Below are 26,055 nucleotides of genomic sequence, written 5' to 3'. Positions count from 1 at the left end.
TTATGTGTGGTAAGGTTGGTTCTTGTGCATGTAGAACTGGGGTGCTATCTCCACCAAGAGGTAGCACTATTTTATTTGAAGACCATGTTTTTAGTCCGCTGGATACTGGCATCACCCGCTCCAATTCAAATGGCTGATGAACAGGAAACATAGTTGAATGTACAGACATTGTATGAGAGACATATGCAATACATAGTGTGGAAAAATGAGGGCATGAAATAGTTGACATGTATATTGTTTAACTAAAACGAATAGCATGACCTAATTTCACATATATGATGTCTATCTAAACTGGATAGCATGGCATAACATAATTCAAAGATATGATGAATAACTAAACAGGATCGCATGACATAATTCACCTACATGTTATCTAAGTAATCAGGATCGCATCATTTAATTCACATATGTGATTTATATGCTAAACAGAGGGCATTCGATATGATGTCTGAACTGAGAACATGGTGTTGAATATTGTGTATATGATGTCTAACTATGCAATGCAAGACATCGTATGCATGATATGAGGAGTATAACCATGCCAAGTTAGAGCATACACCTCAGTAGGGGAATAGGACTGGTCATCTGTCTCTGAATCCATCTCTGAGGAGCTATCGGGACCCAACAAGAGATCTGGTTCGACAGGTAGCACTGTCTGCTCTGAAGGCCTTGATTTCACTCCAGATTTTTCCATCTCCCACCCAAATGGCTGACTCACAGGAAGGGTGGTTTAATGTACAAACATTGTCGACAAATGGAAATGTAATGAAGAAAAGGATGGGCAAGATATCATTCAAATATATGATGCCTGGTTAAACAGGATGTCATTGCACATTTCACATATATTATGGCTGGCTAAAAGACATGAGACTGCATAATTCCCATATATGATATAGAAACTAAAGAGGTGACATTACAGAACATGTGTAAACTAAGCAGATGACATATATGATGTCAAAAGTAGGCACTGCAAGGCAACATATGCATGATATGACTAACATCATCATGCCAAGGTAGAGCAAACACCTTGGGGGGTAAATAGGAGTGGTCAGCGGCGTCTGAATCCGCCTCAGAACAGATATCTTCCTCTGGATTACAATCTGGAGAGGGGTGGGGAGGGTTTGCCGTTGAACCCACCATGGAGCGATGTCTGCATGACATTGTATTGCCACACAAAACTCTTCTCTTTTTCTCTACATGTTCAGCATGACTGTGTACAATATCTGACATGCATATGAAAAAAATATGGTGAGATTATGTAAGGAGATCATGCAGAAATTTAGAGTGATGGTAACAACCAGTGGATCGACGTTTTTCCGTTGAACCAAAATAGCCCTAGTGGATCGACGTGAATGCTTAGTAATAAGTGATGCAACAAGTGTACAACCTCTTTGCCGTAGCCATGTCGACCTCTGCATCATTGGGTTTGTCGCCGAAGCAGTTGAGGCAGAGGTGGCTGTCGGAGGTGTGGAGGAAGATCTGAGGAATCTGTAGACCGTGTCCAGGGCACTGCTCTGTTGTGATGGATCCTTCTGTTGTTGGAGCAGCTCCGGTGAGCCGTAAGACGTCAAGGCTGAAGCAGCACAAGACAGACATCGTCAATCTCAAGTGGGATTCTAATAGCATCTCCAATAGATGATGTAAAATGGATGTAAAATTAACATCACCAAAAACCACCTAACTAGAACAGATGAGGTAAAAACTGTTGACTCTGAACTTAACTGTCGAAACTGAAATTTACTGTGGAATCTGAATGCTACTGCCGAAACTGAACGCAATGGTAGCAGAGAGGCACTTGACATGTAGTTTAGGGAGGGCCTGCAGTTCATCTTCAACCTGCACCCCCCTGAGCCGCCAGCCACCACCGGCCTCGCCGCCCCGAAACAACTCGCCACCGGCGCCCCGGCCAGCCCTCTAGGCCCCCCGCCCCCACCCTGAACCCTAAGATAGATAGTGGGGTACCTCTTCGGCGAGCCCCCGTCCCCGCTGCGGGTGGTTCTTCCTTAACTCCAGTGAGCCCCCCCAACCCCTAAAAATCGACTGACCCAAAAGTCGATTTAGTCGATTGAAGTGTGGCTTAATCAGAGCAGAGCAGCAGCACGAACGAGGGGGAGAGCAGCAACAGCAGCTGGGCGAGCGAGCGATCGAGCGAGAGCCGGAGCAGCAGCAGTAGCGCGAGCGAGCAAGAGCGGGAGTAGCAGCAGCAGCGCGAGCGAGCGAGCGGGAGCCGGAGCAGCAGCAGCAGATCCGGCTGGTATGGACGCCGCTGCCGAAGGGGCCTCGCACTGGGGGAGAGCCGCCATGGAGATGTCGCCCGCGGCGCTGGCTTCAAGGTAGCCGCTCCATGGGGGTGCGGGATGGAGCACCGTCGGCACCGGGAGGTTGAGTTAAGGAGAAGGTGTGATGCGATGAGTGTACAACCTCTTTGGTGGCGCCGAGTAAGCCTCGGCTTCGTCCGAGGAGTCGGTGAGGATGATGCGGTTCCGGTGGAGCAGGTTAAGGCGGCGCTGTGGGGATGGAGCAGCCGCGATAGACGAGGCGATCGTCAGAGCAGCTCCTTGGAGGTGGAGGACGGGGCGGCTGAACCGGCGGGACGGCGAGATGGACGACGGATCCTCATCCGGGGAGGTGGAAGAGGGGGACGTCGAGCTGTTGTGGTGGACGACGTCGTCGGGAAGAGGCTTCGGCTAGGCAGCGGTGACGTGGCGGACGGAGGAGGCTGGGGTTTCGCGCCTGGAGCGGAGAGGTTATGGCGGCCTGGGATTTCGAATGGCGAAAAGGGAGCGATGGGAGGGGGTGAAGCATGACTTAGGGACGCGCTTGTCCAAAATGTAGGGTGTGTTACAAAAGTACCCCCCACCGATTTGAACTAGCGGCCCTTTCGGCTCAGGGTTAGAAGGCGGATTTCGCGTGTCTGGATTTGGAAGCTGGAGGGAGTTTTCGCGCGCGTTTTAATTTTGGGATTGCAAGGCGCGGGTTGTGAAGGCGCCAGTTTTGGGAGCACGATATCTGAATTTTCGGGATATAACAAGACGCGGGTTGAATTTTAGGGACAAGCCTAACGTGTAGTAATATTGTACTTGTACGTACCAAATCAATTCACACTTCCCTCAACCAAAAAGAAAACAAAAAAATAAAACTATTCACACCACACAAAGAGAGAGTCTTGCCCCGTTTTACTATACAAATGCTATTCAAAGGTACTCCCTCCTTTCATCTATATAGGGCCTAATGCGTTTTTCGATGCTAACTTTGACCAAATATTAGAGCAATGATATATGACATGCAACTTACATAAAGCACACCGTTAAATTCGTCTGTGAAAGGTTCTTTCAATGACATAATTTTCACATTGTGCATGTCATGTACTATTAATCTTGTCAATAGTCAAAGGCGGTCTTAAAAATCTCATTACGCCCTATATAGATGGAAGGAGGGAGTATGAATCCATGTTATGTCCGATTAAATTTTTTCGCTTGCTGTATAATGCATGTCACCTACTCATACCAACATTTTAGTGCATTCCAAATGTTTATACTACCGCTGCAATTCAAACTAAATTTGAATTCGTTTCTCTATTTCAATAAGAATCTACAATCATGATTGTTGCCAACTTCAACCATCATAGTTTCCTTGCTATCCGCCAGATATAAATCGGACGGCCTATAATGGAGGATGGCAGGCACACCATCATCAACAACTCCGTTTTTTTATAAGAGTAGAGCTAAAATATATTAAATGTAGTATAACATGTTCATAACCACACCATGTGTATCACCGTTATATATATTCACACATGCGTCGGTTTGAAACACTATGATAAATTCTTCAAATATCCGAATTTGCTTTTTATAATGAAGTATATATGATCTCTATTCGTATTTTACACCCACACAACCCTCTTATCGTTGTAGCTAGTGCTAAGTTTCTCTTGTGCATGCACACGCCCGCATCCCTCTCACCCTCCCTCAGCATTCTCTAGCTCCATCGCGCAAATTCATCTTTTCACTTTAGGTCGTTCACCCACGGTGTGTGTAGGCCCCCCAGCTCCTTCTTTACGGCACACATCGATCGATATGTCTCTCTAGCCAGGTTTGCCTAGCACAAACAAAAGCTTCCCCTCTTCTCCTGTCACCGTCCATGCCTCACTCCCACCACTCTTTTCATCGTTCTCGTACTCGCACACTCCTCCCCCCTCGATATAGTATGCCTCTCGTACCACCTCCTACATGCTCTCTCTCTATCCTTCTCCTCGTGCCTCATTTTCTTCTAACACACACATGCATGTATACCGATCGATCTCCCAACATATACCTAGATCGACTTTAACTACCCCCCATCAATCGATGTACCTCACAAGTTATGTCTCTCCTTTCTCTAACAAAGGGCGATTGATCTTCCTATGTAGTTACGTCTGCTTACCACAGCCACATCGTCCCCCCTCATCATTCTTGCATGCCTCCTGACCCGTCTCTCACACGCACGTGCACAGACAACAAGCAGCCATCTCCTCTCTTATTGATATTGCGGGCGTGCCCTCCGTTTGTCTAGCAAGCCTATCCCACCATTTGTTAGAAGCAACTCCACTGCCACCCCCTCCAACACTCTAGCTCTGTCTCTCTCCCAACCTTATTCCTCTCCTGCACATATGCATGGATGCCGATCGATCTCCCTTAATACATGAGGCAGATCGATCTCCTTAATACATAAGGTAGGCCTCTCTCCTCCTCCACACATATACTAGCCATTGTACCTCTATAGTTAATTGGGCCTCCCTCTTCCCCCACCACACACCGATAGTCGAGCGCTGCAGGTAGGTATCCATGCCACAAAGACAAACTGCACATGTCCCATCTCACGTTCCAGTAGGCCACCCACTCTCTATCTTTGACGTGGGCACACACAAATTCGATGGCACTCTTTATCGATCGTGCGCGCACACACACACATCATCCCTCTCTTCGATTCTATGGACACCTCAAGCCGATGATACCTCCACTCTCTTCTCGTGGATCGCCCCCTCTATATATATGTTATATCCAGGACTCTATTTCACACACATTGCATATGTTACATTTTTTGATTGACCCCCCCCCCCAAAAAAAAACTCTCAAGAACCCACACACTATATCTCTCTAGGTTTGTATCTCTCTCACACAACCCCACGTAGGTGGTGTACGTATACAAGAAGAGAATAGGTGCACCGTGCAAGTACGCACGCTTCGTGCCCAGCCACACCCGCGCGGGTACACGGTGGCACTCATTTCTTTACGAAATGGCAGCCCACGTGCTAATTTGAACGCCTGTAGTGGTTGTTTAGCTAGGGAGGTTGTGTACCACGCGTGCACGAAACAAAGTTCGACTTGACGTGTTGCCGCGTTATTTTTAAATAAAGTTATAGCGCTCAATGGCACGTACACAGAATATAAAACGATTTTTATGGAGCAAAAGGTAGTCCGCTCACTATATACAATGGAGCCTGCCTGCCTGGTTTGTCGCTCTTCAGAGTATCTCACACAAGGTTGCGGTGGCCTCACTCTCCCTCACCGTTGGTCACTGATCCGGCCGCATCCCGTCCGCCGGGGGAAAGGGAGTGTGGTGGCCTCTCTCTCTCTCTCACCGTTGGTCACTGATGCGGCTACATCCCGTCCGCCGGGGGAAAGGGAGGAAGTGCATCATTTCTCCGTTTGACGGCGCTGAGGCAGCACGTCCTGATCTGCGGTACACGACGTTCTCTTTGACCAAGCTCTAGCGCGGCAGGGCCTACGCCACCTGCTCGAAGATTCCGCCCGCCGCCGCTCACCTAGTTACATCCCGACGACCTCCAGGTATCCCCTCCGGCCTTGCTCCACTGCCCGTCTTCCCACGGTGCTGCATGTGGATCTCCCATAGTTCTTTGCCCAAAACGTAGCTCGTCGGACGTACTTTCCATATTGCATTCTCGTCCTCACACCGTTTTAGACAAACACAACCATGTTGTTATCTTCCCTTAGGACAAGGAATATGCTTCTCTTTTGTCGTCGCATGTGTCATCAACTGTTATTGGCCAGTAATTGTTTCCTTTCTACTCGTTGCTATTGTGACCTTTTGGTGAACTACACAAATCACTTTTTTCTTAAGAGTGTTTTGTGCAGTTGTACTAAAATGTCACACGGGCAACTTCTCTACATTTCAGTGCGACTACACAAAGGGAGATTGGTTTTGCTCTATCCTCCTCATCCAACTCCGAGCCTAATCTTCTCCAACTAGTTAGTCTTAAGAGAGACTGCAAAGGTGACCGGCTTCTATTTGTGTGTTTATTGTTTCATAAGCAGTCCTCTATTATCGTACTCACACTTAATATCTTTGGAACAGGGACGCTCAGCTCTATTTTAGTGGAACTGCACAAAATGATCGGAATGTTGCATGCTCCAGACAGCTACTTTTTTCCCAACATGCCTTGTTGATTTAGACAGAGCTGGGGGACGTTGCTGCCAATGAAAGCATGGATCAATTTTAATTTAACACCTTCTCACAACTCTGTCTTCAGTTGTGATGTAATTACTAGCTCTGATATGCTAATAATTGACATGCATTAGCAAGGAAGTTAGTTTTTTATTGTTTCCGAAAGAGCATCGATGGCAAGACACGTGAAACAAAAGCTAAAAGCTCACACCATTGTACAATTTCATGTCGCTGGAAAATTATTTGTATAGTACGTCAATTAGGCAAAAAAATGATGGAAGCTTGATAGCATTGCCAGAAGCCTCTTCATCATCCGGGTCCATTTGCCATGCACAAAATTATACTCCTTCGTTCCTAAATATTTGTCTTTTTACAAATTTCAAACGGGCATATTTTAGAGTGTAGATTCACTCATTTTGCTTCGTATGTGTACTCCCTCCGTTCCTAATTATTCTATTCGTCTTTCTAGAGATTTCAACAAGTGACTACATATGGAGCAAAATGAGTGAATCTACACTCTAAAATATGTCTATATACATCCGTATGTGCCAGTCCATTTGAAATCTCTAAAAAGACAAATATTTGAGTAGTCACTCGTTGAAATCTCTAGAAAGACAAATACTCCGGAGTATATTTAAGAACCGAGGTGGTAGTGCACAACCGTATGGGAGACTCAGCCCGGTCGTTGCGCCGCATTAATAGTGAGTAATGAGCAGTCAAATCATAAGCCCCACCTTTCCCACTGTAAGTTGCTCTAAAGAAGCAACCATCAATACGCTCTTCTTTGAATCCGCTCATACTACTCCATCCGTCACTATTTATACAGTGCGCTTCAGAAAAAAGAAAAAAAATCTGTGGGACCAAGGCGACTAGCGATCGGCCTGAAAAATAGCATTGGTAGTTATAGCACGGCGTCTATTACTAGAGGGAATAATGTGTACACACATGCATGATGTGCTTCCACCCCGGGTACACACATGCATGCACTTACTCCACTCCGTAGTAGTACAGTACATGGAGAGAAAATTGTGGACTTGATTGCGGTTACCACACCCTAATTAATTGAGCATTAAACCAAACGCGTCTAAAGTCTCTCTGGTGGTGGAAATGCATTGAGAGAAATGCATCATAATGAAGCGCGCCCTATAAACTGTTACGGAGGGAGGAGTAGTATGAAGGTGCAAAACTAAGTACGCGTATGGCCAGTCGGTCAACGCACCTCCTCTTGGCATATCACTGACATGTGGGATAGGAGTGTGAGCAAACCGATCTCAATTGACGGCTAAGAGCCAACTCGCCGTTCCTTGAGAGAGACGAGGAGCGAGAACACACAAACGGGCTCGCATGGAGGCCAAGATATATTCGAGCATGGTTGGTTGATCGATATCATTCATTACATGTTGGGATGCCGTTTTCCGCCCTTCTCCGGACTAAACGTGTACTTTATCAGAGATAAAAAAATAAGAGTACAGACGCTCCACCATGCGGTTCTAGTAGTAGTACTACTCGTACTACTACGCTTGGCTCTTCGCCTCTTCGTGAAGTCGAACAATGATGGTACTCCACATGTTGGGTACTACAGTGTATGCCTTTGACAATCTGACACCGAATGGACTGATGCATGTCCACCGAGGGTAGGTTGCATTAGTAAAAAGTCGTAAGCGAGCTTCACCTTGTCCTTCAAGCTTCTCCTCGTTCTGCGAGTTGACGGGACACACCAAAAAGTAGTGCTAGTCCATAGTCCCTCCTTTCCGGTTAATATGGCTTAATCTTTTTTGCGGGTAAATGAGAGAGCTTTATTCATATATAAGCATTCTTAGGACGATCAGCCAAGACACTGGTCACTAGGAAGCGAGGTACCCCACAAAAAAACAAGTAGGAAGCGAGGTGTTTCATCAAGCCAGCTCTCGGCCACATTCAAAGTGCAGCAAGCACGGTTCGCACGAAGATGCGCCGCAAGGTTTGCTGACCTGTTTACATGCTGAATAACAAAAAAAGAGGAAATATTACCGAGCGCTACTATATGTAACAGGATATGAGCCAGAATTAAGCAAGAATTGTGGCGAGTGTTCCATGCAATCAACTTTCATTATCACATGCGAGAACCCTCGAAGAGAACCAAATGTGTTGAAGATTGCTTTATCACATTTTAAAACTAGAATAAGAGTGCAGACGCTCCTCCATCCGGTTCCTAGTACTAGTACAATACGTACCTTTATAGACTATAGTAGTAGTACTAGTAAACTTTGCGCTTGGCTGTTCGCCTATTAGGGAAGTCGAACAATAATAGCACTAGTAGTATAGTGTATGCTTCTGGCAATCTGACACCGAATTAACTGTTGCACGTCCACCGCCTGAGCGAGGGATAGCTTGCATTAGTCAAAAGATTCTCGTTGTCCTACGAGCCACCGCGCGCAAGCTTCTCCTGTCCTGCAACCTTCTCCTCGTTCGACCAGTTGACGGGACACAACAAAGTAATGCTAGTCCATACTGCCTCCTCTCCGGTTAATATGGCTTAATTTCAAACGAGATAAATACACTGTCTATCACTGTATATTTGTAAAAATACGGTCAGTGGACTTCATAATACGCTCATTGTGCTCAATATATATATTTTCCGGTGTTTATACGGTCACTAGCTCACCCTGACTGAGTATGTGTGTGCATGCACAAGTAGGTTGAGCAGTTGAGCGTGACCGTGTGTGTTCCGTCGTGTGCTCGGACATGCATGCATTAGGGCGTCGCGCGCGTTTTTGCGTCCATGTGTACGTGTGACTATTGCATACACGTAGGGGGAGTACGTGTAGGGGCCACTAAGGAGCAGTCAAATCACACAGTAAGTTAGTCGGAAGAAGCAACCATCATTTCACTCTTGAATGACACGTACGCAATATAAAATGGTTGATATGGAGAGAAAAAGAAAACCACTATATATACACTAGCAGGAGCCTAAGCTACAAGCCTGCTTGCTTAGGTTGCTCTCTTCACAAGCATAGAACAATGGGCCTGATCCCGCAGCTGGGGGAAGGGAACAATGTTCTGCGTAGACGCGGTCGACATCGGCGAGGGAGAAAACCCACAGTCGGTGCGTCCCAATCGGGGGTCACCGCGATATGGGTCGATGTCGCGTCCCAACTGCCCTTCTAGCTATAGTCCAACATCCCAGGTAGTCCATCTTCCTTTTGGAGCCGGCTTGCTCCACTACCGTAGCTCCATCTCCATGTCGATCTTTCTCTACTTCTACCGACTTCTACTTGTGATGAGTTTATGTCTCATGAACTACTTGCCAGTACTATTATTCTAATCACACTTCTTCAATATCTTTGCCATCAGGGATGCTCAGGTCAATTTTAGTGGAACTGCACAAAAGCATCGTATGATCCAAGGGTGCCAGCCGTCTTTCCTTTGACAGGTTCTACCTGGCCAGGAAATTAAATAATGTTTAGGGTTTAGGGTTTAAGTCGTAGTGACCCCATCAGTAGTTTTTCTTTCGTACACGCTCTCACAACTTTTTTCTTCAGTTGTGAAGTAAATATTGGCTATGATATGTGAATCATTGAGATGCATCAGCATGCGTGTTAGTTTTCCTTTGTATTTGATGGAATGTTGTAACGGGGCAACCTTGGAATAGGAATGAAAATGGAGTGGAAAGTTTTCGTTTTTCCGGAGAAAAAATGGAAACGGAGAGAAACCAACGTTTCGTTTTGTTGGATCGTGCCATCGAGCAAAACCAACGTTTAAATCACGCCTGTCGTGTTCGTGTCTCACCCTCCTCCATGGCTCGACCCCACATGGTCGCTCGGCATGCCACTCACCGCAAACCGAGTATACGATAACTTTCCCGCCTGCTTGCCGATGGATCGCGCCATGGAGTACTAGCACTACTGGAAGAGATTGACGAGTTGGGGGAGGACAGCTAGCTGTAGCACAGACTCCCAAGAACTTTTTACATGCATGTTGTAGCCGGCTATTGCGACCTTTGAACGCGGAGCAGCCGCGCGCACCCAGAAGCGGCGCGGCCGACGCTCTCTCGGCCGGCGCGCCGCTTCAATGCCGGCGCCATTGAGAGGTCGCGTCCGCTCTGGCCGGGCATGAATGCGGCATTGACCGTTTCGGGTGGGAAACACGCGCGGGTGATGAAGAGGGTTCGGGTTGGTCTGGACCGGCCGTGGCAGCGGTCTGGACGTGCGCAAACAAGAGATGTTGTACGTTAATATTGCTGCGTATATAGTTAACAATGTAAATAATGTGCCAGTTGGACAAATATGATTGGAGATGGAGATGGAAATGGAATTTTACGTAAACACAGATATGCATATCTATGTCTATGTGTGTGTGCGCGACGACTCTCGCGACCTGGAAGTGGGGGCGTGTTTTTGATCGAGTTTTCTTTCTTGGTACGTTAGAAAATCAGTTTGTCTAATTCACATCTAGATGTTATTTAAGTATATCACATCTAAGCTCCCACAAGTATATGATGTAGCAACAAGAAACAAAAAAAATAGGAAAAAAATAGACCACAAATAGAGTGGACATCAACTTAGATGTGACATAACTATGTCACATCTAGATGTGTCCTAGACAGACCCTTAAAAAATTGTCCGCCAGTTTTCGTTTCTTTTTTCCGGGAACGCGCGTATTCTATTTAAAACCACTGCTATGGAGAGATTTTTTTACTCCATTATAGCCTCTTGTTTGATAGAGTTTCTCGCGTCTCGCTCTCTCACCCTCTCCATATATGTTACACGCTTGAGGCTCAGCGTTCATTTGCTAGGGTTTGCTATATTCACAGTCTCTCACCCTCTCTTCACCAGATCTAAACAAGATTGCATTGGCCTCTTGTCTCTCTCTCCCCCTCACAGCTGGTGAAGGAGGCGTCCGTATCCCGGCGCACCGGGAAGGGGAGGAGGTGCAGCGTTCACTCTATCGCCTTCGGCGAGGTAGGGAATCCACTGCCGGCTGCACTGTTCTCTTTCACCTAGCGCCTGTGCGGGAGGGCCACCGACCCCTTCTTCCTCGCTGCCATACGTAGTGTGGGCAGATCCGGCCTCCCGCCGCACGCCTTGCCACATCCCGACGACCCTAAGGTATAAGTTTCTTTGAAACCGTCGTTGCTCTAGCTGCATGTGGATCTTTTTCGATCTGTAGTCGAATCTAGGTCTTGGTTCAAATAGGAAAGAAGGGTGCGGTGGGCTGGAGCAAGAATCTAGGACGTGGTTCAATGAGGAAAGGAGGGGCGGAAAGTAGTATAGACTGGCTATCCAGCCGCTTTGTAGGTCGAAAAGGGAAAAAGGGGGTAACCCAGTACACACATCTGTAAGGAACCGACCTCTTTGTTGAAAAGGGAAAGAAACTGGGGGTCGGGTAGTTTGTGCAGGACTAGATTTGCTGCCCTCACATAGGAAGAATGTTCAAAGAGAACAAATATGGGACCAGCGCATATATGCTGCTTGGCTACATACTCTGCATCACCCATTTATACGTGTGGACGCACATGGTGCTGGCATGTCCCATACAGCTATTTTGCTGTTGTTAATCTAAGAATACCGCCGAAAAATTGAAGCAATGCCACTATTAAAAGTAAATTACATTTTTAACGAATGTTGTTTCAACAGAATGTCTCTGTTAATATGAATCAATGCAACCGTTTTAGAAATGCTACTGTCCTACTTTGTTTTCCATCCAAGATAAGTTAGATGCTTCTTTCTGTCACCGTTTGTGTCATCCTCCTTTATCGGCAAGTAATTGTTTCCTTTTTTGCCTCTGTTGCTATTGCGACATTTTGCTTCGCTACTCGAAACACTTATGTTTTAAGAGTGTTTTGTGCAGTTCAACTTGAATGTCACACCGGTGACTTTCACTAGTAGAAAAACGACTTTTAGTACCGGTTCGTAAGGACCTTTAGTACTGGTTCTGGAACCGGTACTAAAGAGTGGAGGCTAAAGGTCCCCCCTCCCTTTAGTCCCGGTTTAACACGAACCGGGACCAAAGGCCCACCACGTGGCATGAGGCGCGCCGTGGTCCGGGGGACCTTTAGTCCCGGTTGGTAAGGATTTTTTTTTGAAATAAAGCAAAAAACAGCCAGCCTACTGGGCCGGCACGGCCTGCATACGACTAGAAACCCAATCTCTAGTTGGGCCAGGATGCAGGCCCGTACAGCCCAGTAGGCCCCACAAGGCAGAAGACTTGCAGTAGGCCCACAAAGGCCTGCTTAGAGAGGAGCTCGACACGGTAGCCGCGGTGGGGCTTATAAACCGGTGCGAGCTCCTCTCAACTAGCGAGGTGGGACTAAGCATTGTGCACTGCGGGTGGCAGCGCACCACCTTTAGTACCGGTTGGTGGCTCCAACCGGTACTAAAGGTGGGGTCTTTAGTACCGGTTGGAGCCACCAACCCGTACTAAAGGCCACCACCTTTAGTACCGGTTGGTGGCTCCAACCGTTACTAAGGACCCCCCCTTTAGTACCGGTTGGAGCCACCAACCCGTACTAAAGGCCACCACCTCTTTAGTACCGGTTCGTGGCGCGAACTGGTACTAAACGTTCGCCACGAACCGGTACTAATGAGCGCTGCACGCCTGGCCGTTGGAACCGGCATTAATGGTCACATTAGTGCCGGTTCAATACCAAACCGGGACTAATGAGTTTCACATTAGACCCTTTTCCTACTAGTGTTTGCTTAATTTTGGTGGAACTGCACAAAAGGAGATCGAGATTTGTTTCCAGTCTTCGTGGCGAGTTGTTTCAAATCTTGGTCTCAACCACATGATGTGCAGTGTGCTTTGAGATGTTGTGCTACTTGTTTTGGTATTGTTTTAAATAAATGTTGAATTGAAGCTATTGTATTGCTGTCTTTTCCCATTAAGTAGTGAACAAAAATGGGACCAACCCAGACATGACGCTTGTTGCTTTGTTATAACAAATTCAACATCACCCCCTTTATAAGCCAGTAATTGATGCCACTCTCAGAATTAACTACTGAATCTTATTTCAAAACTGCAACACTTGTTAGGGATTGGCGGGATTACCATTTTTGTGGTCGCATGTTTCATCCTCCTTTATTAGCCAGTAATTGATTCCTTTTTTGCCTCTGTTTAAACAGGGATATCTATTCAACTTGTTGCTATTGTGACATTTTGCTTCGCTACGCGAAACACTTTGCTTGATTTCAGTGCAACTGCATAAAACGAGATTGGATTTCCTATTCGTGTTGGCAGATTCGTATTTTAACTTGTCCGTCTCATGAAAGGTCAGTACAGGCCTTCATCCACATGGTTGTGCAGTGTGCTTTGAGATGTTGTGCTACTTGTATTGGTACTGTTTTAAATAAATGTTGAATTGAAGCTATTGTATTGCTGTCTTTTCCCATTAAGTAGTGAACAAAAATGGGACCAACCCAGACATGATGCCTGTTGCTTTGTTACAACAAACTCTGCATCACCCCCTTTATAAGTAGATGGAAGCACATACTATTGTTGCGCCCACTCTCCCCTAGAACTGTTTATGCTTTTCGTTAATCTAATGCCGCTGGTAAAATTAAGCAATGCCACTCTCAGAATTAATTAACTACTGAATCTTAGTTCAAAACTGCAACACATGTTAGGAATGGTACTATCCTGCTTTGTAGTTCTTTCTACATGTTTAACCAAGATATTGTTAATATAATGTCTCTGTTAAAATGAATCAGTTGCATTGTTTTAGGAATGGTACTTTTCTGCTTTGTCGTTCTTCATACATGTTGAAACAAGGCATTCTTAAGATAATGTCTCAGTCAATATGAATGAATCACACTGATGGAGAATTGCTACTCTCCTGCATTGTTTCCCATTAAGATAAAGTAGATCAGTAGATGCTTTTCTTCTGGGAGTACAAGTCATCAACCGTTATTTCTCAGTAATTGTTTCCCTTATACCTACTGTTTCTTACAGGGATATCAAAATTAAAGCTCGGTTTTATTCCGACTTCGATTTTAGTTGAACTACACAAAAGGAGCCAATGTGTCCAAGGCAAACTGCTGCATTACTGGGTCCAGTTGGTCGTTCCACTTTGCAGAAAGAAGCAGTCACTGTTTGCGCTACATTACATAAGGAATGACCGAGAAGCTTTACAGAGTATTATTAGACACCGGTGACATGACTAGTCTGCAGAAACCATTGGCAATTTAACAACACGTGGAGTGCCCTGGGCAAAAAGTGCCCAAACAAGTACAAGAAGCTACGACAGGACTCCATGATCATAGGCATTACATATTTTGAATGGGAAAAGCTTGTCAAAGTTTAATCATTGATGTTAGCAAGAAGACGTTAGTTTAATATATGGGAATTGGAAAACCTCGTCAAAATTTGCTCATTGATGTTAGCCAGAAGTCATGCATTTGATATTTTTTTAGTGGGACGCCCTTGCTGTGAGCAGCGTCGAGTGTTTTTTCCTATTCCTGTGTTCAGTTTAGAAGTAAATAGTTACTCTACTGAGATATTCCTGTGTTAAGAGTTTGTTCTGAATATTGTCTATGTAACGCCAGGCCTTGTGTTTGATTGCAAAGTTGAGCTTGGAATGTTGTGGCATGCGGCATCACGAGCTGTTCACCGTGCCTCCTGAGAATAATGCTTCGTATTGTTTTGCATGTCAATATAATGCGAGTGATTTGCTTGTTAAGAAGATCATCCTCTTCTGTTGTTTCCATGCTTAAGAAGTTCATCGTCTGATGTTTCATTCATAGCCTATACGACAAGTCGGGTAGGTTAGACGTGAAACCATATGATCTTCCGACCAACTCATGATATTAGGCCGTGATTGGATCGTTGTTTTCCAACCAAAACCGCTTGTAAAACTGATGCTTGTAAATTAAAGCAGATGGTCTCGGGGGAAGGCGCTTGGTTGGTCGATTTCGACAAGTAAAATATTGGAAGTACTTCACACACGATAAAAACGCTGAACGACACTCGGACGATTGCTAATCCAGCCGTTAGCTCCTGTTTCAGCCTTGCACATGGATGGCATGATACGCACGTCATGCATGTATCGTTTGGTAATGGCGTCCATATAGCAGTGCTCGTAAAATATACACTGGTCTCTCAAATTACACGCGTAACCTGCCGGTTTTACTTACAAAGCTCGGGCCCTCGGTTTCATTACGCCTATATTTTACGCGTTGTTTCTGATGACGAGTAAATTACACTTGTATGTTAATACAGGTTTGAAATAAACGAGGGCTCCCAAGCGCGGCCTTACCGTTTCATGCCGTCTCAGTTTCTCGAAGGTGCTCATAGGTGTCCGATGATCCTGGCTACCTGAATGAGCAGCGGGCGCTGTATCAGACCATCCGTAGGGCCCGCAAGGCCCTCTCCGTTGTCCTTCAAGTTGTTGCGCTCGCCGTGGCGCCCAACATTGTTAACATCGTCAACGAACATGAGGATTCAGGAGATGACTTTATTTTGACTGGATGACACTAGGGACCCACTAGGGCCATAGCCGTACGTACGCAAGTGCCTCCTTATTATGTACAACTATTTATTTTTTTGCCTTCTCCTGGTTTCCTGACATCACGGTCCCACACCATTGTCAACCTATTTAGTCAATATAAACGAGAGAATTGCACAAGGTGCGGCCGACAGCTGGGACCAAGCAGCTCGAGCAGTATTTGTGTTTTTGAGGCGTGAGCACTACAGAGTTTTTCTTGGCGATGATTTCATTGTTGTTCAGAGGAGTGCAGGGTATTAACTGGGCGGCTGTGGCCCGTCTAGCCCAGGCCAGATATCCAGCCCAGATACTAATTTTTTCAAGATGAAAATGGCTAGCCCACCTATACGTCTTTTTGAGGAATACCCAGGCAAGGTTAACTTGTTATTCTCCGCCCCGCTGGGCTGCAAATCTTTCCTAGGAGGGATGCATTAGGCTTAACAGGAAAATGGGCTTTAAAAATAATAAATGGGATGTGATTATAAAAACTGGGCAGTAACAATAAAAATGCACCAAACATGAAATTAGTTTATAAAATATTATTTATGGATTTTGAAAATCTTAAATTTTCAGTGTTGCGCGCGCAATGTTTCGTTGGATTTTTACGTAATAGAAATTTATATTTAATCTGACTAGAAATTTCAGGATAAAAATATTTCGGATCCCATCAAAATGTGGGAAATTTTATTAAACTCTGTCTTCAACGGTTGGTTGAAATTATTAATCGTTGTCCTAGCTAGAAAATGGGCTGTACTTTTAACAAACTGTAAATGGGCTGTTGTAAATTCCATTAGAATCAAAAATGGGCTGTACATTCTTATAAAACGCAAATGGGCTATAAGTTCTCTGCCACACACTTGTGGGCCTACTTAGTGACGCGTCCCCTAAAAAAATAAGTTGACGTGTATGCAAGGCTTTGTCAACTTATTATAGTCAACACACGGGTCTAGCAGAAGTGGCCGTTGGATGTCTATCCAACGGATGTCGTGCTTCTTCTTTAATCTCGGATATTCTTAGCTTCGGCCGCCCAAAAAATGATTCCTCCCCCGACATCTGGGGCGCACCATTTCGGAGGCTGACCTGTGGGCCTACTAAGTTGGAGCGTACCAAGGGCTTTGTCAACTTAGTCAATATAAACAATTTTAGCTTCAGTGACCGTACGATATCCATCCAACGGCCGTAGTGCTTCTTCAACCTCTGGTCTTCTTGGTCCAGCAGCCCAAAGCAGCGCCGGTCGTGCTGCCTGCTCCTGCCTCCCGTGGCCTGCTGTGCTGCCGCGGAGGCCTCACCGCCCCCATACTACTCCCACCGCTGGCCAGGCCATCCCTCCACTCACCCACACCCCCTGTTATTCTGCGGCGACGGCAGCCTCACACCGCAGCCGAACCAGTGAACCCTCGTACTCCTCGCCACGCGGGCTTCTACTGCTGCGTCTTCCCCGGCTCCGTGTCGTCCCCTTCCTAGGCCTCGCCATCGTCCACCGCCCTTGTGCTCTCGGCGCGGCGTCGTCAACGTGGTCAACGACTGACTTCCATTGGAAGAGTACTCTACGTGGAGAGGCTGACAGCTGGGTCCACGGTGGCCGCAAGGAAGTGCCTCCTTATTACGCGCAAAATAATTATTCCTCCACCTAACAGCGGGGACCCACCGGACAGGCCACCTTATTTCGCGAAAAAACGTTTCCTCCCTAACTGCTAGGACCCACTGGACGGGCCACCGTATTTCGCGAAAAAAACGTTCCCCCCGCTGTCAGCTCAGACCCACCGGAAGTGCCTCCTTATTACGCACAAAAAAATGAATACTCCCCCTACTAGCTGGGACCCACCTTGGTCGGAGGCTGACTTGTGGGCCTACTAAGTTGACGGGGACGGAGGGCTTTGTCAACTTAGTCAATATGAATGATTCTAGCTCGAGTGACCGCACGATGTCCATCCAACAGCCGTAGTGCTTCTTCAACCTCTGGTCTTCTTACTCCAGCCGCCCAAAGCAGCGCTGGTCGTGCCGCCTGCTCCTGCCTCTCGTGGCCGGCTGTGCTGCCGCGGAGGCCTCACCGCCCCCTACTATTCCCACCGCTAGACAGGCCCTGCGGCGACGGCAGCCTCACACCGCAGCCGAACGAGTGAACCCTCATACTCCTCTCCGCGTGGGCATCCACTGCCGCGTCTTCACCGGCTCGCGTCGTCCCCTTCCTAGGCCTTGCCGTCGTCCACCGCCCTGGTGCTCTCGGCACGGCGTGGTCAACGTGGTCAAGGAACGACTTCCATCGGACGTGGACTGTACGTGGAGAGGCTGACAGCTGGGTCCACAGCGGCAACAAGGAAGTGCCTCCTTATTACGCAGAAAATAATGATTCCTCCACCTGACAACAGGGACCCACCGGACGGGCCACCGTATTTCGCGAAAAAACCGTTCCCCCTGACTGCTGGGACCCACCAGCTACACCTTCGCACGCAAGGAAGTGCGTCCAGGCAAAAAAAACGATTCGCCCCCCTGACTGCAGGGACCCACCAGCTACATCTTCGCACGCAAGGAAGTGCATCCGGGCAAAAATAAAACCCAAAACGATTCGCCCCCCTGACTGCTGGGACCCACCATCTACATCTTTACAGGCAAGGAAGTGCCTGACAGTTGGGACCCACCTGGTCAAAGCGTACGTAGCGTTGTCATTCTGGTCGCGAACGTGTACGTACATATATAATGGTCGATGTAGAGGCGCGCACGTGTCGTAGTAGAGGCGCGTACCTGTCGTAGTAGAGGCACGCCGTAGCATGTACACGTACGTACAGCGGCCAGGGTGCAAGAAAGAAAATACAGCCACGTACATACATACGGGCAGGGTCTCGAACGCCTACTCGCGCATACGTACGGCAAGGGCTCGTGTACATGGCTGGGTCGGAATGGAGAAACAACGTCGTCGTCGTGTTCATGGGGAGGCAATGGAATGCGTCGTGTTCATGGGGAGGGGTGTGGCGTACCGCAAAACGGAGGAAACGGACCTCCTATGGTCGAAACGGGGGTCCTGTTGATCGGGAGGAGTGTGGCGTACCGCAAAATGGACGAAACGGACCTCCTACGGTCGAAACGGGGGTCCTGTTGATCGGGAGGGGTGTGGCGTACCGCAGAACGAAGGAAACGGACCTCCTACGTTCGGAACGGGGGTCCTGTTGATTGGGAGGGGTGTGGCGTACCGCAAAATGGACGAAACGGACCTCCTACGGTCGAGACGGGGGTCCTGTTGATCGGGAGGGGTGTGGCATACCGCAAAACGGACGAAACAGACCTCCTACGGTCGAAACGGGGGTCCTGTTCATCGGGAGGGGTGTGGCGTACCACAAAACTGGACTCCACGGGATACTGTTCATCTCCACCGTCGACCTCCTCCAGCCTCCACGGGCTACCGTCGACCTCTTCCAGCCTCCACGGGCTCCTGTTCATCCAGCCTCCACTGCGCGCTACTCGACCGACTACTTTTCAACCACCCCTCCATGGCCACCCCTCCACCGTCTACTGTTCATCCAGCCCTCCACACCACGGGGTCCTGTTCAACCACCCCTCCACGGGCACCCCTCCACCATCTACTGTTCATCCAGCCCTCCACCACACCACGGGGTCCTGTTCATCCAACCCCCCACCTCCCCGCAACGCTCACTGTTCATCCAATCGATCAGCTTCAGTTAGCAGTAGTAGCAAAGGAATCGCTCGATCGGGTTCAGTTAACAGCCATCGATCGATCGCTCAGGTTCAGTAACGCGTAGCCTGCAGTGCAATCGCTCGGGTTCAGTTAGAGCCCAACACCTTGCTCGGGTTCGGTTAGAGCCAACGCCTCGCACACACGCGCGTACATGTACGAGAGAAACGTGCATCGCTCGGCCCCCGACCTCCCACCGTAACCGGGAACTCCCCAAAATTTTCCTCCCCCTTGCTTCTACCACGGTTTTTTTTCGTCATGGACGACCCAAAGAATGTCATGAAGCTGCGTCTCCGGCCCGCCCAGGACGAAAAGCCCATTTTCTGTCATGATTTTTTGTCATAGAAGTAGGAGCCCACCACATCTATGATGATACCGGGTTTTGTCACAATTATCATCATAGAAGTGTCATATGAATGACAGAAAAAAAATTCGTTCGGCCCAAAATGTCACGGATGTGTCTTTTTTTTGTAGTGAACATGGCATCACAACATAACTCTATGACTCAAAGTATTTATTCATTAGGCTCCGAAGAGCCAGATATTACAAACATGGGTCTGATGACCCAGCATTCAAGTCATACAAGCAACAAGCACAAGCAGAAGCTTAACTTGTCTGAGTATAGAAAACTACAAATGAAAAGGCTGAGAAGCCTGACTATCTACAAGACTCTGCCGAGGGTACAAGATCGTAGCTGAGGTAACAAGCTAAACGTCTAAGTCCACGCGGTACTACTAGTGAGACTGAAGTCTCTCTACAAAACATAAATTAAGCAAACATGAGTACAAATGTACCCAGCAAGAATTACGTCAGAACTATCTACATATGCATTAGTATCAACAAAGGGGGTGGTGGGGTTTAACTGCAGCAAGCCAGCTTTGACTCGGTTGCTATCCTGAACTACGACTGCAAGTAACTTTTTTGAGGTGGCGCACACGAGTACACATATTCACCATATCAATACACCACTATGGATCCGCTCCCGTCTCACTACGAGAACGCCATCCATAGCACTCATGCTTATCTTGCGCATTTTAGAGTATCCACTTCCACTTGTCTATGAACTGTATAGGCAACCCAGAAGTCCTTTACCGCGGACGCGGCTATTCGAATAGATGATGTTCACCTGCAGGGGTGTACTTCTTCACACACGCGCTCGCCAGTTACCACCTTGTACACGTTGTGTATCTCGGCAACCTTCAAGTGAAAGCCTGGCGAGGGAGTCGGCCACGACCTGACTAACCACACAAGTCTCTAGTCCAGGTTTATTGCCTATTCACGTTCCATCCGCAAGGACATCCGGCCGGGATGTCGCTCACGGCCCCAAACGATGTGAGCAGGGTTCACAAGCCCACCAAACAGCAATGCTTGGTACACCGTGCCACTGCACCTAGTCTGTCCAAAGCCCACCTGTACCCGCGGGTGCCACTTGGTAGACTACTAGCACTACCTACAACCACCAGAAACTAGTTGCAACTCCTGGACAGAGATTAGGTTGATTAATAAGTCGAGAGAGCTTGGAGTGCCCGGAGCCCAATGTGTGGTAGTAGCTGTTCATGGATCACAAACACAGAACGCAGTTCCTCAGGACAGTTTCAATGAGGCAACCCACCATGTACTCTTACATGGCCTCTCACTGCTACCTTTACCAAATCGTGTTCACACACTTAGCTCTCAATAGTAAGACATGTTCACCACATTCCAATTCATCCCCGATGAATCAGACCTGACTCAACTCTAAGCAGTAGCAGGCATGACAACAAGCATGAATGAGTAGGCACATCAGGGATCAAACAACTCCTACTCATGCTAGTGGGTTTCATCTATTTACTGTGGCAATGACAGGTCATGTAGAGGAAAGGGGTTCAACTACCGCAGCATGTAACAGTTGAGTCATTGTTTTCCTAATTCAGTAAAGGAGAGCAGAAGCGAGAGAGTGGGCTTGTATCAGAATGAACAAGGGGGTTTTGCTTGCCTAGCACTTCTGAAGATAGTATAGCTCTTCATCGGTGTCATCGAACTCATCGTCGGAACATACGTCTACTGAGAGGGGACAAATACCAGCAAACAAGGAAGAACACAATCAATGCAGTGCAACAATTATGATGCATGATAATGACATGGCAATATTCTATGATTTGAGCTAATGCAACTAGCAGCGATTTAAATTAAGTTGGTTTGAACCGGTGGCTCAAATTCAAACTCCACATAAGTCATTTAAAATGCCATAAATTCAAATTGTCATAAACAGTGGCTGGAAGTTGTTCAAATATGCATGAAAATGCCATAAACTGATTCTTTGGATTATTCTGATAATTTTACATATATAAATTATTTCATTTGGAGTTACGGTTTATTTTCTATGATTTTTCAAAGTATAGGTTATTTTCTGAAAATAAATAAATCATTTAAATTTATTTAAAATCCAGAAAACATTACTGCATCAGCAATGCATCACGGTGATGTCAGCAGATCAACAGGGCGGTCCAGGTCAAACCTAACCCGTGGGACCCATTGGTCAGTGTCACATTGCTGGCTTGGGTCACTGACGGGTGGGGTCGGTCAAGTGCCACGTCAGCAAGGTCAAAGCTGTCGCGTGGGGCCACTGTGGTTAGTTAACACTAAACAGCCACTAAACTGTGTTCAATTAGGCAGCGGGGCCCGGCTGTCAGTGTCACCAGGGGTTAATTAGTGGAGACGTTAGCGGCTAATGACGTTGCCACGTCAGCACGCCGGAGTTGAACGCTGGCGAGCACATAGAAGGGGCGGTTACGCTCGGGAACGCGCTACGGGCGGTGATTTGATGCGCTAAGGCCATCAGGGAAAAGCCCTTACTCGTCCGCATCAGGGGGCAACGGAGCTGGACACGGGGGTCGCCCGAATCAACGCCGGCGACGAGGTTTACGGCGGCCGTGGTTCGGTCAAGCTCGGAATCGGTGTTGTGGTGCACGGCGGGTCGAGCAGTGGGGTGCTTCGTGCTCCTGCAGACATGCTGAGCACGGTGACGTTCTCAGGCGCGAGCTGCAGTGGCTGCAATAGCGACGGCGACATGGCCGGCGGCAGGGGATGCTCGGCCACGGCGGTTACGGATGCTAGAGGTCGCAAACAACGAAGATAACGAGGGGGAAAAGACGGTGAGCTCACAGCGGTCACGTAGAAAAGCTCAGCGGGCTCTGGGACATCCTGCGTGCGGCGAATCGATGGCGGTGGTGGTCGGAGCCCGAGGTGCAAGACGACAGTGATGGGGGTGTTCGGGAGCGTCCGGCGATGCTTGGCTCGGCGAGGATGAAGCTGGCGATGATACAGAGCTCGGGCACGCGAAGATGGAGCGAGGGAGTGGCTGGCCGCGGTGGTTCTCGGCGGTGTGGCCATGGCGGCTTCGGCCAAGAGGGGGAGAGCGAGGGAGCGAGAGGGAGAGCAAGAGAGGGTTGAGGGGGTTCCAGGGTTGGTGCGTGGCACTCGGGCCGTCTCCAGCAGCGGTAAGCAGGCAGGAGGAGGCCGGGCGCGTGCTCGTGCGCGTCGGCCACACGCGGTATCCGACTGGCGCGGGGAGGAAGACGACAGAGGGGGAAGCGGTGATGGGCTGGGCCACTTTGGTTTTCTCTCTCTTTGGTTTTTTTATTTATTGATGTTTTCTATTTTCTGCAATTGGTTTTGATTTTACTTAAATACCAGATCATTTCATAATCTTCTGAAAATTATTATGTGGCCTTTTAAAAAGTATTCAAAGCCACTTACAAACTTTCAGAGTTGTTGGAGTTATATTTAATATATAACAAATATAACTCCAATGCAAATAATTATTGAATTAACTCAAATGTGCAAAATAAATATTTATGACCTCATGAAAATATTAGTTTGAATTTCACCTCTGGCCAACATTTTCATAGAGAGACATGAACATTTTCTTGACCTATTTGAAGCAATTTTTATCTTGGTCATTTTCCGAAAAGATTTCTGAGGCTTTCACATGTCCCCATTTCAAATTCATTGAAATATAAACATGATGCACACATGACTAGCTAGTCCAGGTAAAGGTAAAGCTAGGGATGTGAGAACTTGTCTTGCATTTCTTTTGCTTCGTTGCACCGCCATCTGCTTAGTTTACTCATGATATATGTGAAGCTGTCATGCCCATCCATTATCAACACCTATTCCATTTGTCCATTCAAATGTTGTTCTTGTGTTTCAGACATCCAAAAGGAAGAGGGTGATTGCGGAACCTGAAGAAGTACAAGCGAAGTCCTTGGAAAAGGTGGTGCTACCGGAGAAATCACATAGCACCTGACGTATATTGGCGATAGAACCATCACCGCAAAACCTAGGATATCGCAACTATGCTGGTCGCTGCTTTGCTCTTGTGAGTACCTATTGTCCTATCGCTGTCCTTACATTCATACCTAGTGGATTATGTGACACCATTGTGCATTACAGCTTGCTTATCCACTGTTCGCTCCAAATTATCAGATCTATATTAATGCTTAAATTAATGTAGAATAAAGCCAATGCTTATGAAGAAATTTAGTTCTGCATTGATCTTGTAAGTATTTTTTATCCTTCATACTGTACTTATATTTGTCACCTAGTTCTTCATGTACACTTTGCAGCTTATTTTCCCTTGTCCTCCATTTTTCTACACGTCAGAACTACATTTACTCTTGCCAAAATATTGAATAAAACCAATGTTACTGAAGAAGTTTACCTCCGCATTGCTCTTGTCAGTGTCTTCTGCTTGTATGTTGTATTTACATTTGTACTCTGCATCTTAAGTTAAATAATCACCATTTGTTCCTATATTTTCACATATATATTTACTTTTAACAAAATGTAGAATAAAGGCAATGCTCTTGAAGAAGAGTGTGCAGTAAACTTCTTGAATTCCCCCCCATCAATATGGACAAGGGCTTTATAGAGCTTGTCTTTACTACTAATGTAAGTTTGTCCTCCTCGAGCCTTCAAACTATGAACAATGGTCTTCTGAAGCTAGCCGCTCCTGCACAATGCCATTTCCTGCCTTCTTAACTATGAATAATGCCTATTGTGTTAATGCTATTTTAAACCGCGTCTCTTTATTTCTGACAAAGAAATGAGATGAATTGACAGTGTTGCTGCTAGGAAGAACTGCCACAATGATAGTGAGACGAACCCATTGTTTGTCCTTCTAACATATATTCCAGAGAAGAAGGCAACACATCTTGATGGTAGAGATACAACCACAAAGTCATATCTTGATGTAGCGTCAAACTTACTCCGTGACACAAGCTCGACGAAGTCGCCGCCTGAATCTGTTCGACTTCTTCAATCTGAAATTCAAGCAGAAAGACATGCTTCCGCTCAAAACCGAATGGAACTCCAATCTCTATTCATGATTAACCGTAAGTACGGGACGTCTATTGATGCTATGCAACTTAAGTTGGTGGATATAAGCGTGAAAGAAGCGCAGTATCATCATGTTGCTAAGCTGCTTGCGCTGCAGCTCCTGGGTCGGGCTAACATTTATTGAACTATGTTGAAGTGTTGTCGATTCTGTCTATTATTTTGTCGGCCCGTTAACTTCCACTGGTGGTGACCTGTTAACTTCCACTAGTGGCTACCTGCCAGTTTATGGAATCTGATGTATGGTTGCCCTTTATTATTATCACTGGCGGCGACCTACCCAGTTTAGGCCCAGGTGTAACTCGGGCCTTTAAATGGCCGAAAGTGAAACCGGGCCGAAAGAGGCCCATATGTAGACAGGGCCACTGACAGGCCGAAACAAATATCGGGCCGAACTGTTAAACGGGCCATTAAGTGGCCGAAGAGAAAATCAGGCCGCCAATGGGCCCAATGGCACAATAGCTGTTAAAAAGGTTGTATCTGTTATGGGTTGTAATTTGGTCCAAGAAATGAAAGTCAGTTAACGGGCCGGATCAGGTATGGACCATAATTTGGCCCAAACTATTGCAGGTTGTTACGGGCCGGATTTGATATGGGCCGTAAACTAGCCCAAAATATTGCAGTTATTTAACGGCCCATATCTGATCTGGGCTATAATTCGGTCCTTAAAATGTTAGGCTGTTCATGGGCCGGCCCATTAGATCTGACGAAATCTTGTGGGCCTATTCCTGTGCTGGCTCTTAAACCTATGTGGGCCTCTATTGGGCCTTCCCACGTGTTAACATTTCATTGGTGGTTCTTGTCAAATGGACGGTTGACATCTGTCCCAACGTTGAGCCGACACGTGGATCGTCGACAAGTGAGAATTTTACACGTGGAAAATCGCCACTGGTCCGGGCTATTAATGGGTTATCGGATCCAAACCGGAACCCGATAGCTTAACGGCGACCCGTTATGGTGGATGCCATGTGTCGGTTACCGTTGACGAAAGCACTTCTATGACGCGCGATTTATCGTCATGGAAGTGGACACTTCTGTGATGATAATTTCGGTAATGTCATGGAACACTTCTACGACGGCACAGGTATGA

The sequence above is a fragment of the Aegilops tauschii genome, chromosome 2, assembly GCF_002575655.3.
Source record: "Aegilops tauschii subsp. strangulata cultivar AL8/78 chromosome 2, Aet v6.0, whole genome shotgun sequence".
Taxonomy (NCBI): domain Eukaryota; kingdom Viridiplantae; phylum Streptophyta; class Magnoliopsida; order Poales; family Poaceae; genus Aegilops; species Aegilops tauschii.
The sequence above is the reverse complement of the archived record's forward strand: the minus strand, read 5'-3'. Positions refer to the sequence as shown.